Genomic DNA, 14,525 nt, shown 5'->3' on the forward strand with positions numbered 1-14,525 from the left:
ACTCCTTGGGCGGTTTTTACGGTAACAACTTGGACCTTGTCGTCTTGTCCGGCGTGTTCCTCCTGGATACGTCCTAGAATCCATTTCGATGGAGGTAAATTTGGTTCCTTAAGCACTACCAGTGTGTCGACCTTCAAATTATCGTCTTCCAGTTGCCATTTGGTGCGCTCGTGCAGAGAGGTGAGGTACTCCATATGCCAGCGTTTCCAAAAGCCTTGAACCATTGCTTGTAGTTGAGTCCATCGTTCCAAGCGGTTGATGGGGAAGGCAGCGATAACAATAGCTAGTTACCCTTATGAGCCGAGTCCAGGATAAGATTTTGTTGATGAGGAACTCGTCGGCGTTCAGTTCCAGGCGTGGAACTGAGACTGATTTTATTTATTTATTTTTATTTATTTATGTGGAACTTCCCATCCGATGCTACTCGACTATAAGCAACAGCACAGTACGCGTGCATGGATGCGTCTGCGAATCTGTGAAGTTGGATGTGTTGGTAGGGTGCAGCAATATACCGAGGTACTTGGCATTGTGTTAGCGACGATAAATCCTCTACTAATGCCCTCCAGCGTGCATTCAGGGCTTCAGGAATAGGTTCGTCTCAGTGTATTACAGTGGTCAAACTTTCTTGGAAGATGAGCCTGAGAAGCACGGTGGTAGGCGCTGCAATTCCGGGTGGGTCATAGATCTTGGAAAGTTGCGATAATAGTTCTCGTTTCGTGGGGACAATGCTGAGATCGAATTCTCTGGGTTTGACGAACATTACATCACGACCTGGATTCCACTGAATTCCAATGACCTTGACGGGCGATTCCATGGGTGAACCTTTGGTGAGCTTTATTGGGTCATAAAATCGATCCTCTTCAGGTAATGATTGTAGAAGGTTCCAGCAGCAGCAAAAGAAATTCTACCGAATCGCATCCAGTTGGGATATCGTCCACATAAGCATCTTGTGATATTGCCTGTGATGCGGCCGGGTACTCGAGGCGATGATCGTCAGCTAGTTTCTTCAAAACTCGAACGGCCAGAAATGGAGATGGCGCTGGGCCATACGTGAATGTTAACATCCGAAAACGAAGCATACGTTCATTCTCATTTTTGCGCCACACAATTCGTTGAAAATTCGTGTGACACCTGGAAACTTGAATCCCTCTGAACAGCTGCCGGAAACGTAGGCAAACCCCAAGCAAGTCCCGCTGAGCCGGTGGTCCAATATGAAGTCTGTCGTTTAAGGAGATTCCAGAACTGTCTTTCCCAGATCCATCGAAGACCACCCGACATTTGGTCGTCAGGCTATCCTGCTTGATGACAGCGTGGTGCGGTAGATAAACGCAAGTGTCAGGGTCGTCCATTACCGCGTCCATATGACCGCGTTGCAAGTAGTCATCCAAAAACTCCTCGAATTGTTTTTTGAGTTCCGGAAGTCGACGAAACCGTCGCTCCAATGAGACTAGGCGGTTGGTGGCTTGGGGAAGAGATGAGTCGATAGGCGGGGCTCCATCCTTGAAGGGATACTCGACGATATAGACCCCGTCTTCGGAGCGCGTGTGAGTGTTTGCGAAATGACTCTCTGTGGGATCACTGGAGTCCAAGAGAGACTGGTTAGGTTGCACATTGTCCATTTCCATGAACGATCGAACCATCGTGTCGAGATTCGCGTGATGGGTCACGGCCGGAGTGATGTGGTCGTCGCAGGCAGTGTACGAGCCTGCAATAATCCAACCAAAAATTGTATGGAGAGCGATGGGATAGTCCTTACCAAAATATTTTCTTTCTCCGGTATATAAAGACCATAGTTGATCAGATCCAACGATGACATCTATAGATCCAGGAGTGCAGAACGTCGGATCTGCTAAGGGAAGTGCTGAAATGACCGGCGTTGTTTGCGCCCAGACCAAAAATTGAAATTCGTGCATGCGTTCGATGCACGCCAATCCGCTGAACAAATGATTCCGATGCCAAAGTAATGGTGGATCCCGTGCCTAAGAGCATTCTGCATTTTGTTGTGTTTCCCCAAGCTTCGTCGACGTCTGCGAGAATGGTTGGCAATAGGGTTTGCGAACCTGCATACGGAATATTTTCCAGGGAGGAACGCTGCCTGATGGTGTATCTTCGTGAGTGCGAAGTTGATTGTTTGTGCTGAAAGATCTAGCTTGAGGTGTTGAGGGCAGATTGTCGGTGTTTACGCTAGGCGACTCATTAGGCTCTCCAGTTCGAAAAGGCTGCGGCGTGTCGTGGACCAATGTATGATGTTTGCGGCGGCAGACCCGGCATGTGTGTTTCGATGTGCAATTGCCGACCATGTGTGAAGCGCTGAGGCAGTTAAAACAGAGCTATCTGGTTTTCATGAATTCTCGGCGAGCTGCGATGTCCAACGTTAGAAATTGGTCACACCTGTACAGTTGATGAGTCTGCTGGCAATATAAACACTTGTTTTCGTCGCGTCTTTGGTGGGCGTCAGCATGATGAGTAGCAGCAGATCGTCGAGCTTGAAGCGCGCGACCGAGTTGGCAGGCTTCAAAGGTGTCGCAGTGAGATGTGAGAAAAGTTAGAAATTGGTCGATGGTCACACTGGAATTTTCAGATTCTGCGCGCTGGGCCCATGATTGTCGAGTTTCAGGATCTAACTTTGATAATAATATACAAATTAACCAGGGACCTCGTTCATCGCACTGAAGTGCTCTTAACCCACGAATAACTTCATCTGCGCCGTCAACCAATTTACGCACAGTGCTGATGCTACTGGTTGTGGCACTAGGTAACGTTAAAAAACTGTTCATAAATGATCGGATAATAAGCGGTTTTTTGTTGTATCGCTTTTCCAACTTGTCTCAGGCTTCACTGTAGTTTTCATTAGTCACGGGAATATGTTTCACTAATGCGAGCGCCACGCCAGACAGGTAGGATTTAAAATAGTGAAATCTTTGGCAATCAGTGAAATTCGTATTTGATGCAATCGATGCCGTGAACATGTCCGAAAAATGTTTCCAATCCTCATAATTCCCTGAAAAGGTTGGGAGCTTGATTCGCTCGAACTGAAAGTCCACAAGGCTTCTGCGAGTAGTGTTGAATCATTGATCGGAAACAAGAAGAGTATTGTTAGCGACTTCAGCCTTTAAATCTTCAAGCGTATTACTGAGAATAGCGTATGTAGCGTAGTGTCTTTCCTCGTATATATCAACGTCTTCAGCAGGGTCTTCCCAACCCTCTTCAGACTCGTAGGCGTACAAATCCTCCGTAAGCCGCACAAGCCGCAAATAGTTGTCCTGTAGCTGGGCCAATCGCGCGACTAATGTCGGGATTGACTGAATATCTTTCACAAATTTCGTGGCATTGTTATGCGCACGAGTGATTTGTCTTTTTCAAAAGCCCCGCTGTTGAATCACACTCCGCAAGGAGTGTCAGGATGACTAGCCGAGTCGCTGTGATCTCGGAAACTATAAAAGCTGCAATACTGGGATTATGCATTCTGGAGATTCCTGCGAAGTGCAAACTTGCTTCGTCAATGTGCCACGCCCATTTTAACGCCCACAAACCGCCCAAAACTGTGTCTCCTACAGTTTTAATGCTAGAATTAGTATAAAAACAGACATGTATTATTCTCGTCAATACCTATCGATTGGCCCAAAAAAGCTTACCACGCCTACTTTTACGCCCACAAACTTATATAAAACGTAAATATAAAAGCAAATATGTATACACACATAGGCAAGCATACCATGTTTTCAGTAATCGTGCTTTTATTATAATTCTACTTGGATGTTGAAGACGGGTGTGAGGAAAAGCCGCGAAACTATTTGTTAAAACAAATATAGTTGTTTAAATAAATATAGTTGTTTAAATAAATAAATAGTTACTACCAATTACTAGAGATATACATGAGGAAGTTTTTTTATTAATATCCCTAGACGAACAAGGGTCCAAACGCATGCTATGTGGCAAACTGGTGAATAAATTCAAAACCCGAGTATGAAGAGCAACGAATTACATTTCTTCTACATTGAAGTGAGGAAAGATGCACAAGACGGCATTTAGCAGTATAAGAAGGAGCGGGATCGGCGAAATGGAGGCTTTAAAGGGAAACAAGAAAGAAAGTTGGCTTCGGCAAGCCGAAGCTTATATACCCTTGCAGCTATAATTATTAAATTTAAAAACTCAAAAAATGATATTCCCAATAGTATTAGATAATATGTCAAAAAACACCGAAGCTATAATTTGTTTCATATTATTTTCCTACCAATTTTCCGATCGTTCCTATGGCAGCTTTATGATATAGTCGTCCGATTTTGATAAAATTAAATTCAAAACGAATTAAAAAATGTTATTTCCGAGCTTAGGAGGTTATATGCTAAAAACACCAAAGATATAATTTTTTTAAATTTTTTTGACCGATTATTCCTATGGGAGCTATAAGAAATAGTTGTCCGATCCGGCTGGTTTCGACTTATAGCTTTAAAACTGAGAGACTAGTTTGCGTAGAAACGGACGGACAGACGGACAGACGGACATGGCTAGATCGACTCGTCTAGTCATGCTGATAAAGAACATATATACTTTATGGGGTCGGAAACGTCTCCTTCACTGCGTTGCAAACTTCTGACTGAAATCAATATACCCTCTGCAAGGGTATAAAAAGCTAGAAAAGCTTTTGCACTTGCTCAACGAGTCGGATATGAACGACTGCCGTCGGGTTCCAAGCAAATGCTGCGTATTCTAATTTGGAACGAACAAAAGAAGAGAATAAGCTTAGCTAAGTATATGGGTCAGAAAAATGTGTTGCATTGCGCTTATTGAATCCTTGCAGTACATATGCCTTAGTAATTACAACTACATAATTATGTAGTTCATGTTTTCAATAAACAGAAATTTAGAATCGAAAACAATTTCGAAGTCAAGGCATTCGTTTTTTGTGGCAAGGAGATGACTATTAACAGAATACGAGCAGATAACAGAATTTATTCGTTTGCTGTATCAAACTAAGAAACATTTTGAAAAATTCAGTGGAAGCATATTCCGGGAGCACCAATTGCCTAATCAATTTAAATCATTTTGGAGGAGTGCACAATCCGAAGTTGAGTTTACCGACTTGAATAATTTATTTGCAAATAACAAAAACTCAGAGTCCTATATGCACTTGCTTACATCATTTATGAATAAAATGAGTAGAAAACAATAACGGAAGTTAACTTCGGCAAGCCGAAGATTGTATACCCTTGCAGTTATAATTATTAAATTTAATTCGAAATTCTGAAAAATACAAAAAATGATATTCCCAATAGTATAAGATAATATGTCAAAAAACACAAAATTTATAATTTCTTTCACATTATTTTTCCACCAATTTTCCGATCGTTCCTATGGCAGCTATATGATATAGTCGTCCGATTATTATAAAATTAAATTCGAAATTTAGAACTTATAATAAAGTGTTATTTCCAAGCGTAGGAGCTAAAAATTGTTATTTCCAAGCGGAGGAGTTTATATGTTGAAAAACACAAAACACTAGTTTCCATCTATGAATGAGTGTGCCACTGGAGAGTGACTTGTTAAATATAACATTGAGGGGACCACGCAGAACATCTATACAATTTTGTAGAATAAAGCCCTAAAGGCCATCGCAATCTATTTTTTCAGAGTCATTCAGACTAGACTACCTATATTTAATAGGAACGCAATGGAAAGAAGTGTTACTTCATCATTCAAAGAAGAAGTTGGCTCGAAATTGAATGCAACAAATGTAGCGTAGTTTATAAGAATTGAACTCTATTTTCTGCATACCTACTAATAATAAGAGAAATAATAGAAATAAAATGATCATAACAAGTATCAACATTAGCATGCGAAAGAATATCAGCCCAATTAGTATTAGAAATGTCATTGCAAATAAAGTTTATGTTGCTAGCACTGATATAAGTTAAAGTCGTAATTGATCTGTTAGTTGGAAAAATATGGCATGAGATCAATAATAATATAGGCTGGTGATGGGCATGATATTCTGAAAGTGGAATATTACTTAAACTTAGCTTTTATTCCAAAGTCCGGCCTAACCAGCAGATGTACAACGCAAGTGACGCCGTACAGCAACAAGGACGCCTTCACCTACAGCGCATTTCGATTTTAAAGCACCTCGATCCTTGCGGAAATCTTCATAAAGTTTATCGCAGTCACATTGTGAAGCGGCCAAGTTGAGAGACTGCGAATCGGTGCGCATACCATCAATACTTTGGAAATAGATACCGAAAGATGTAATGTTTAGGCTAGCCTTTAAAATCTGGACTTCACTCACCTCATTCTCTGTCGTGATGTATGCAATCCATATACACATATCCTAAAGATTGCGATGAAGCTGAAGAGCGCCAAGTGCTAGAGAGCGTTGGTCGAACTCTTAAATCCTGAGAGAGCGCCTTATTGAAGAGAAGTAATTCCAATCCAGATGATGCTAAGCCAGAAGCTGAAGATGATGAAGTTAAAATGCGCCAAGTGCTAGAGAGCATTGGCCGAACTCTTAAATCTTGAGAGAGCGCTTCATTGAAGAGGAGCAAGTCCGATCCGGATGATGCTAAACCAGAATCTCTTTAAACTTCCATAATATGATGTTGAAGAGAGTTTCCAAACAAGGAGCTTACGAGGAGGACAAGGAGCTTACGACAAGCAAAGAGTGCACTAAGAGCGTTAAAGAGTCCAGAATATAGGCAAAAGCAAGCAGCAGCTGGAGGAACCTGCGGCGGCTGATATTGAGAGAACGAAGCTTAGTTGATTACTTGTGAAAAAATGTCCCGCAAAACCATCGAAGCCAATAGCACCGATTTTTGGGTGTTTTTTGAAACTTATTTTTTGTTTTTGGTCTGTTGATTTTCCAATCTCTGTGTATGAGTCGGCTGACTTTGATTGGATTGGGCGAGAATTCATCACTTTACACAGTCTGAAAGTGTTGCTCGGGTACATCTGCAATACCATTATTAACTAATGGCTTGCAAATTATGCTGGCTGTATCCACCCCTAGCCTGTTCGCAAAAAATCCACACACCGACTCCGATTTTACGTGTGCTCTGAACTTGCCAATATGCAAAATTTTATTGCTCGGCACAACTTCGAGTTGATCACAGCTAGCGGCCTAACTAATTATATGCCTTTTGTTCCTTTCATGCTTCTTATGGTTTTTGGCCGTTGCAGGAACCTGTGCGGGGGGTGTAGGGTCTGCGCGGTCTACTTGACAGGCAGCCAACGAAGCTGGTGCCAATGGTATCACCACTTTTTACGTTGGCTGACCCTAGAAATATCAGAAAGTGGGAAAGGCCTTTAGGAACTTTGAATTTAGTTTATTGTTGAGACACTTCACTAATTCAGGTCACGAAGCTCTGCCATCACGAATTTTAAAGTGTGAATCATTACTCAAAACACACCTGTCACATCGCCAGACTAGGTGTATTACTAAGAAATTTAATTGCCTCGTCAGGTAAATCAACACAAGCGATTAAGAATCCGTAGCGAAAGAGAAACGCGTCTAAATGCAACGAGTGCTAATCAGAGAAAGGTATGCCTTCACATTAAGAAAAGAACGTTTTAAAACATCTTGGGCAAAATTTATAACGCAGAAGAACGCTATATTCGAGTTAAAGGGATCAAACGGAGATGACGATATGCAAGCAGCATGGTTATGGTTATGTGGATGGTAGACAGATTTAAGCGTTATGAGCGTTAGAGTGGGCGTGACAAACATTGTTGGGTCATTCCATAGGTATTGACGTGACCAATACATTTCAGTTAAAATGTTGTTCTAGCATGAAAACTGTGGGCGCCACAGGTAAAGTCAGTATACGGGCGTTAGAGTGGGCGTGGCAAACTTTTTTTGGATCAATCGATAGGTATTGACGAGACTAATACATTTCAGTTAAAATTTGTTGTCTAGCATGAAAATTGTGGGCTCCACAGGCTTGTGTGGTTTGTGGGCGTTAGAGTGGGCTTGGCATATTCGCGTAACAAACTTGCGCAAGAAGCTCAGGAATCTACATGCCAAATTCCTATTTTATAGCTTATGTTGTTTCCGAGATCTCGGCGTTCATACGGACGGAAGGACAGATGGACATGGCTAGATCGACTCGGCTAGTGATCCTGATCAAGAATATATACTTTCTACCTTATACTTCCCGACGAATCTAGTATACCCTTTTACTCTACGAATAAGGGGTATAAAAACAAATGAAAACATTTTATTAAGCAATATTGATCCCCGTTACTCGTAGAGTAAAAGGGTATACTAGAATCGTCGGAAAGTATGTTAAAGGCAGAAGGAAGTATATATATTCTTGATCAGGATCACTAGCCGAGTCGATCTGGTTATGTCCGTCTGTCCGTTTGTCCGTATGAACGCTAACATCTCGGAAACTATAAGAGCTAGGCAATTGGGATTTGGCATGCAGATTCCTGAGATTCTTGCGCAGCGCAAGGTTCCACGCCCATTCTACCGCCCACAAGCCGCCCAAAACTGTGGCTCCTACAGTTTTGATGCTAGAATACAAATTTAAATGATAAATAATAGCTATCGATTGACTTAAAAAAAGTTGCCCACGCCAACTTTAACGCCCACAAGCTTCAAGAAATCGTAAATAGGAACGCGGATACTTCGGAAACTATCAAAGATAGAAAGGAATTTCAGATTTAGATTACGTAGCCTTGTACGCAGCGCAAGTTTGTTACGCGAATGTGCCACGCCCACTCTCACGCCCAAAAACCGCCCAAGCCTGTGGAGCCCACAATTTGCATGCTAGATAAAAAATTTTACCTGAAATATATCAGTCTCGTCATTACCTATTGATTAGTCCAAAACAAGTTTGCCACGCCCACTCTAACGCCCACAAACCACCTTAACCTCCAGCGCCCACAATTTTCATGCTAGAACAAAAATTTAACTGAAATGTATTAGTCTCGTCTATACCTATCGATTGACCCGAAAAAAAGTTTGGCACGCCCACTCTTACGCCAACACCCAGAAAAAAAAGAACGAAAAAATCCAGAACATATTTTATGATTTGACAACAATCCGTTCGCTAAGTTCCGTTCATAAAAACCGAACGCCGCGTGGTCAAATCATGCACATTTAGGTGTAATTGTGAACGCTTCACTGAAAAATGCCTTGATAGAAATGGGGAGAACGCTGTAGGTCTAGTGTCTCGATTGTCCGCTTTCGAAAAATTCTTCCAGTGGAAGACGGTTTTTCCGCGAAAGGACGGTTGTGAATTGTAAGTTTTTTTTAAAAATAATTTTTATAATGTTTATCTGTACTTCTATTAATAAATAAATTAGCTTTGTCATCAGCAAAGTAACCAATATACATTATTATGCGATACAGTATACAATTCTAGCAATAACAAAACATAAGGTGGGTGTTGATGAAAGCATTACAGCCGTTATTTAATTTTGTATCCTGTTCTCTTTTTGGTATATGAAATACTAACTTTGCCCTTTTAATATATTTTGGTGCTGCGCCACACGTTAGAGATTTTTTAGGACTTAGTGTTAAGACTAAAACTGAAAGCATCGGACACCAAGAAAAATGTGACAATTTAATAATTGAAATACAGTTCACTCAAATTGGGAAATAGAACGTTTTTATTCTACACCATATCTTTGGTCCTTCTAGCCAAATTTTGTTATTGATAAACATGGATCAGTTTAAACTTTCGAAGGCAGCTAGAAGTCGTGCGAAGGCAAGCATTACGCGTTTGCTAAGGGCATCTCAAGATCCACGTGCGGGAGCAAAATGGAAGCTTGATGAAATACAAGTTTCATTGGAAAGGCTCAACATAGTATGTAAAGAATTCGAGTCCATTAGGGACCAAATGGCTCTTTTTGACGAAGAGGAAGGGTACGAAGATCCAGCCATCTACAACGAAAGGTACGAGGACAACTACTTACAAGCAAGCATATTATTTCGCAACCCCATACGCACCTGTGAAGAATCTCAGGAGAATGAAAGAGAAGGCAACAACTTCAGACACTCTGGCAACCCTGATGAGGCCGCATCAATGACATCAGGAACTTTCGTACATCTCCAAGCGGTGCGTACAGGCACTCGGACTGGCACGGTCACCGACTCGAATTTTGGTGACCGGAGTCTCGTCAGTCAAGGCTGAGACAACTAGAGGCTGCAGCACACTGGACTTGCAGTCAAGGATCTCAGATCATACAATGAAGGTACGTACTCAGCAAAATTACCTCCACGTTGGCAAGACACGATATCGCCGCCTCAGCCCTCAAGGCATTCGCTGGCTTTGAGCTTGCGGATTCTGACTATCAGTCGTTGGCGCCAGTTGATATACTCCTGGGCAGCGACTACGTTTTGACCATGCTCACCGGTCAAAAGATGTTCGACAACCAGGGCAACATCATCGCCATTTCGACCATATTTGGATGGGTCATAACATGTATCGTTACTACCGGATGTTCATCTACAACAACAATGCACACGGCTATTGACATTGACGCATCGCCACGGCGCTTTTGGGAGCTGGAGGATGTCAACCAGGAATTCCATGGGAAACAAGAGGACGATGAAGTTGAACAGCACCTTGTGAAGACGCACTCTCGGGTCTCTAAGGGGCGTTACATCGTCGAACTTCCGTTCAAAAACTCGAAGGAACAGTTTTCGGATACATTACAGGGAGTGCTAACAATATTCAGGGGTGCAATTTATGCGTGAGTATCTTCAGTTGGGCCACATGCGAGAACTATCGCCAGAAAACATTGACAAAAAGCCGAGCTTTTACTTGCCACATCATCCTGTAATTACCCAAAAATTACGAGTAGTATTTGACGGTTCATTCAAGGACACGAATGGACGGTTTTTAACGAAGCTCTGCACATTGGACCCAGCATTCTACGAAACCTTATCTCGATTTGTATGCGTCTCAGAATGTTTAAGTTCGTCTTGTCAGCAGATATTGTCAAAATGTATCGACAAATCTGGGTGGCTGCCACAATGGTTGCTATCAGCGAGTTGTTTGGAGAGAAGATGAAACGACTCCTATTAAACACTACGAACTGTCCACGGTAACATACGGCACATCCTGCGCACCATTTTTGGCAAAGAGGGTCCTGGATCAGGTAGCCCACGACCATCAACTCGACTTTCCTACCGCTGCAAGGATCTTGAAGGAACAGTTCTATGTGGACGACGTACTGACGGGAGCACATACCGAGGAGGAGCACATTCGCAATCGAAATGAGTTGATCCAGTTGATAAAATGCGCAGGCATGGAACTTGATAAATGGGGTTTCAATTCATCAGTTGTCGCTGACAGATCTCTCGCTACAATCGAAGTATAAGGCAAAGGATCCAATTCTACAGCAAAAGTTCGTGGCATTCAAATCCGGACAACACCAAACGCCAAGTGCTGTCAGATGTGGCACACATTTTTGAACCGCCGGGTATTCTGTCGCCAGTGGTAGTGCAGTTTAAAATTCTGTTCCAAGAATTGTGGCTACTCGATCTCGGCTGGGACACTGAGATTCCTCCGAAAATTGAGGACTGGTGGAATAAATGCCGTAACGACCTACACATCCTTCGAGATCTACGCCTGCCACGGTTTGTTCAAAACAATGAAGATCACATCGAACTGTATGGATTTTCAGATGCCTCCATCAAGGCATATTCCGCAGTCGTCTATAGCAGAGTGCGAGCAGATGGCACCGTATCAGTTTCACTCATTGCAGGAAAAACCAGAGTCGCTCCGCTGAAGCAGCAGTCTCTACCGCGTCTTGAACTGTGCGACACGTTGCTACTGGGCCGACTGTTCTTTTCAGTCTAGGCTGCACTACAACACAAGGACATTGAAGTACATGCATGGTGCGACTCAACCATAGTCTTGGCTTTCACATCCACCATCTAAGCTTAAAACATTTGTAGCCAATAGAACATCAGAAATACTCGAAGCCTTAGGAGAATCCGACGGACTGCGCCACACGAGGAATGCTTGCTTCGGGCCTGCTCCATTTCGACTTATGGTGGATGGGACCTTCATGGCTGCAAGTGCCAAAAATTCTAGCCGTAAAGTTGACCTGTAAGAAGCTATATTCTTCCCTTTCAGGAAACCATGAAAAAGAAGAAGTGAAGACCACCGCATTAACCGTACGGGAAAGCTGCTCATTGTCACCAATCGCTTCGAGTCAAACAAGGAAGAACGCTATAGCCGAGTACCTCGACTATCAGATACCCGTTACTCAGCTAAAGGAACCAAAAACAAATGGAAATATGCACGCAGCAAAACGAGATTGAAATGCGCCACCTATCGGCAGTAGACAGATTTAAGCGTTATGGTCGTTAGAGTGGGCGTGGCAGAATTTTTTTTTGGATCAATCGATAGGTATTGACGAGACCAATACATTTCAGCTAAAATTTTTTATCTAGCATGAAAATTGTGGGCGTCACAGGTTTGGGCTGTTTGTGGGCGTTAGAGTGGGCGTGGCATATTCGCGTTACAAACTTGCGCTGCGTACAACGCTACGGAATCTAAGTCTGAGATCCTAATTCTCTATCTTTGATAGTTTCCGAGATATCAACGTTCATATTTACGATTTTTTGAAGTTTGTGGGCGTTAAAGTGGGCGTGGCAAATTTTTTTGGATTAATCGATAGGTATTGACGAGAACAATACATTTCAGTTACAATTTTTATTCTAGCATCAAAACTGTAGGAGCTACGGTTTTGAGCGGTTTGTGGGGTTTGACAGGAAAGCAGCTATAAATAACTATATTTAGTACACTCGTAACTACTAAAGCTACAGGCTTGTGCGACATATCGTAAAACGGAATTTCGAAATACTTTGTACGCTTTTCGAAACGATTTTTATTCCTTCTCTGCGTCTTTAAATGTGCGCTTCACAGAATCGCATGCGAAATCTCAACCTTTACAGCGGAATTAAAGTAAAAACACGGTTGTATTAATTTTTAATTTGACTACTACTAGATAAAAACAAATTCTTAATTTTTTTACATTCGGCACGCTGCTATTCAATATGCTTGGGTTTGGCTATACGATTTTCATAAATAGTGCCGGATGTAAAAAATTAAGAAATTGTATATATCTAGTAGATCGTATAATACATTTTCGTCACAAAAGTTGATTTCAGAACTTTTGTTTGCTCGTTAAAATGTGTTTTTGTTTGATAACAGAAAACCTAAAAACACAATGTAATTAAAATAAATTTAAAAGTAAATAAAATTCTATATTTTCATAAGTGAAAACTCATTGAAAATATGGGACGTGATTTTGCTAGTGATTTTATAAGTGGAAACCTCATCGGAAATATTAGGAATTTTACAAGTGATTTCACGTGGGACGTGTCACAGGCAGGTGACAGGCCATACGACAAATGAGTATTGGGAACAAGTGATGCTTCCCTTTCAATCACTCAAACAGAATGCACGAAGTCTTCTTCTCACCCCTTTACTTAATTTCTTTTGTTTTCTCTTCGCTGTTGGCACGTGCCACTGCACCTATACCCTCTCTAAAGCAAAAAATATCCGACTATATAATTTTTACATGTTGAGAAAAAAAAATACAACATGAATTTTTTAAAAACGTTAATATTAAAATGTTATAAATATTGAAATCAATTTTAACGGTCTAAATTTGTATAACTAAACTAAAAAATTATATTTAAATAAAAAAGGTATAATAAGTAAACATAACATTATAGGTAAATTCAATTTACTTAATTTTACTATAATCAAAAAATTTACTTTTGTTAAACAATATTAGTTTTTTTTTCTATATATAATAATGATCCCAAAATATTACGAACATTTTTCCGCCGAAATGTTAGTTGCTAGACGCAGAAGAAATAACGGATCGGCTGAAAATTGTCTTTGAGAGCGCCGAGTGCAGGAGAGGGAACTTCCGAATATCTGCCGCTCTTTGTTGCTCGATCGTTTTCGTAGGCAGTCTTCTGCGCCGACGTTTTTGCTCACGTCAATAGCGGCACAGCGTTAAGGGCACACAAAAAAAACAAAAAAGCTTTTTGCCTTGAGCCATGTCACCGCGTCCCTACTGCAGAACTGAAGGGTTGTTCTTCACATGGGCAAGAAAATATGTCCCACGGGATTTACAAGGTGATTCAAAAGTGAAACTTTTTCTTTGGAACTGAAGGGTACTTATCCCCTGCAAGCATTTTCTATCGTGGAAGGCACTATTTAGTGACTGCCAAGGTGGAGAAAATGTCAAAGCTTATGTCGGACCAGAAGGAAGCTTTAAACTACTGCCTAAGGGAATAACAAGAAACTTCTGACGTTGGTCAATACTGGAATAAAAAATTGAATCGCAGTTCTGTTATCGACCTAAGAATGCAAAGCTAAGACAAATAAAATTAAACTTATTTACCATGGATTTTGTGCAAATATGGCTTTTTTTGGTTCGTATGGACCGTATCTTTAAAGTAGTGCACATCTCGATAAGCGTTCGAATCATCCCTCATTTTAGCTGTAAACTAGTGTTATTATATCTTACATCAACTTTCGTAAGAATATTCACAT

The 14,525-nt window shown here is 41.4% G+C and overlaps 1 protein-coding gene and 1 long non-coding RNA gene across 6 annotated transcripts in view; one reads left to right on the forward strand and one right to left on the reverse strand.

The window, feature by feature from the left end:
* LOC139354980 (SH2 domain-containing protein 3C) overlaps positions 1-14,525 on the forward strand; it is a 247,846-nt gene that overhangs the window by 9,830 nt on the left and 223,491 nt on the right. The window lies entirely within an intron of this gene.
* On the reverse strand, positions 4,873-7,235 carry LOC139354983 (uncharacterized). The gene is made up of 3 exons (XR_011605781.1): positions 6,624-7,235; positions 6,284-6,556; positions 4,873-6,218 (listed from the first exon to the last, which is right to left on the reverse strand). It is a non-coding gene; the product is annotated as an uncharacterized lncRNA (long non-coding RNA).

This window comes from Drosophila suzukii, unplaced genomic scaffold, assembly GCF_043229965.1.
Source record: "Drosophila suzukii unplaced genomic scaffold, CBGP_Dsuzu_IsoJpt1.0 scf_5, whole genome shotgun sequence".
Taxonomy (NCBI): Eukaryota; Metazoa; Arthropoda; class Insecta; order Diptera; family Drosophilidae; genus Drosophila; species Drosophila suzukii.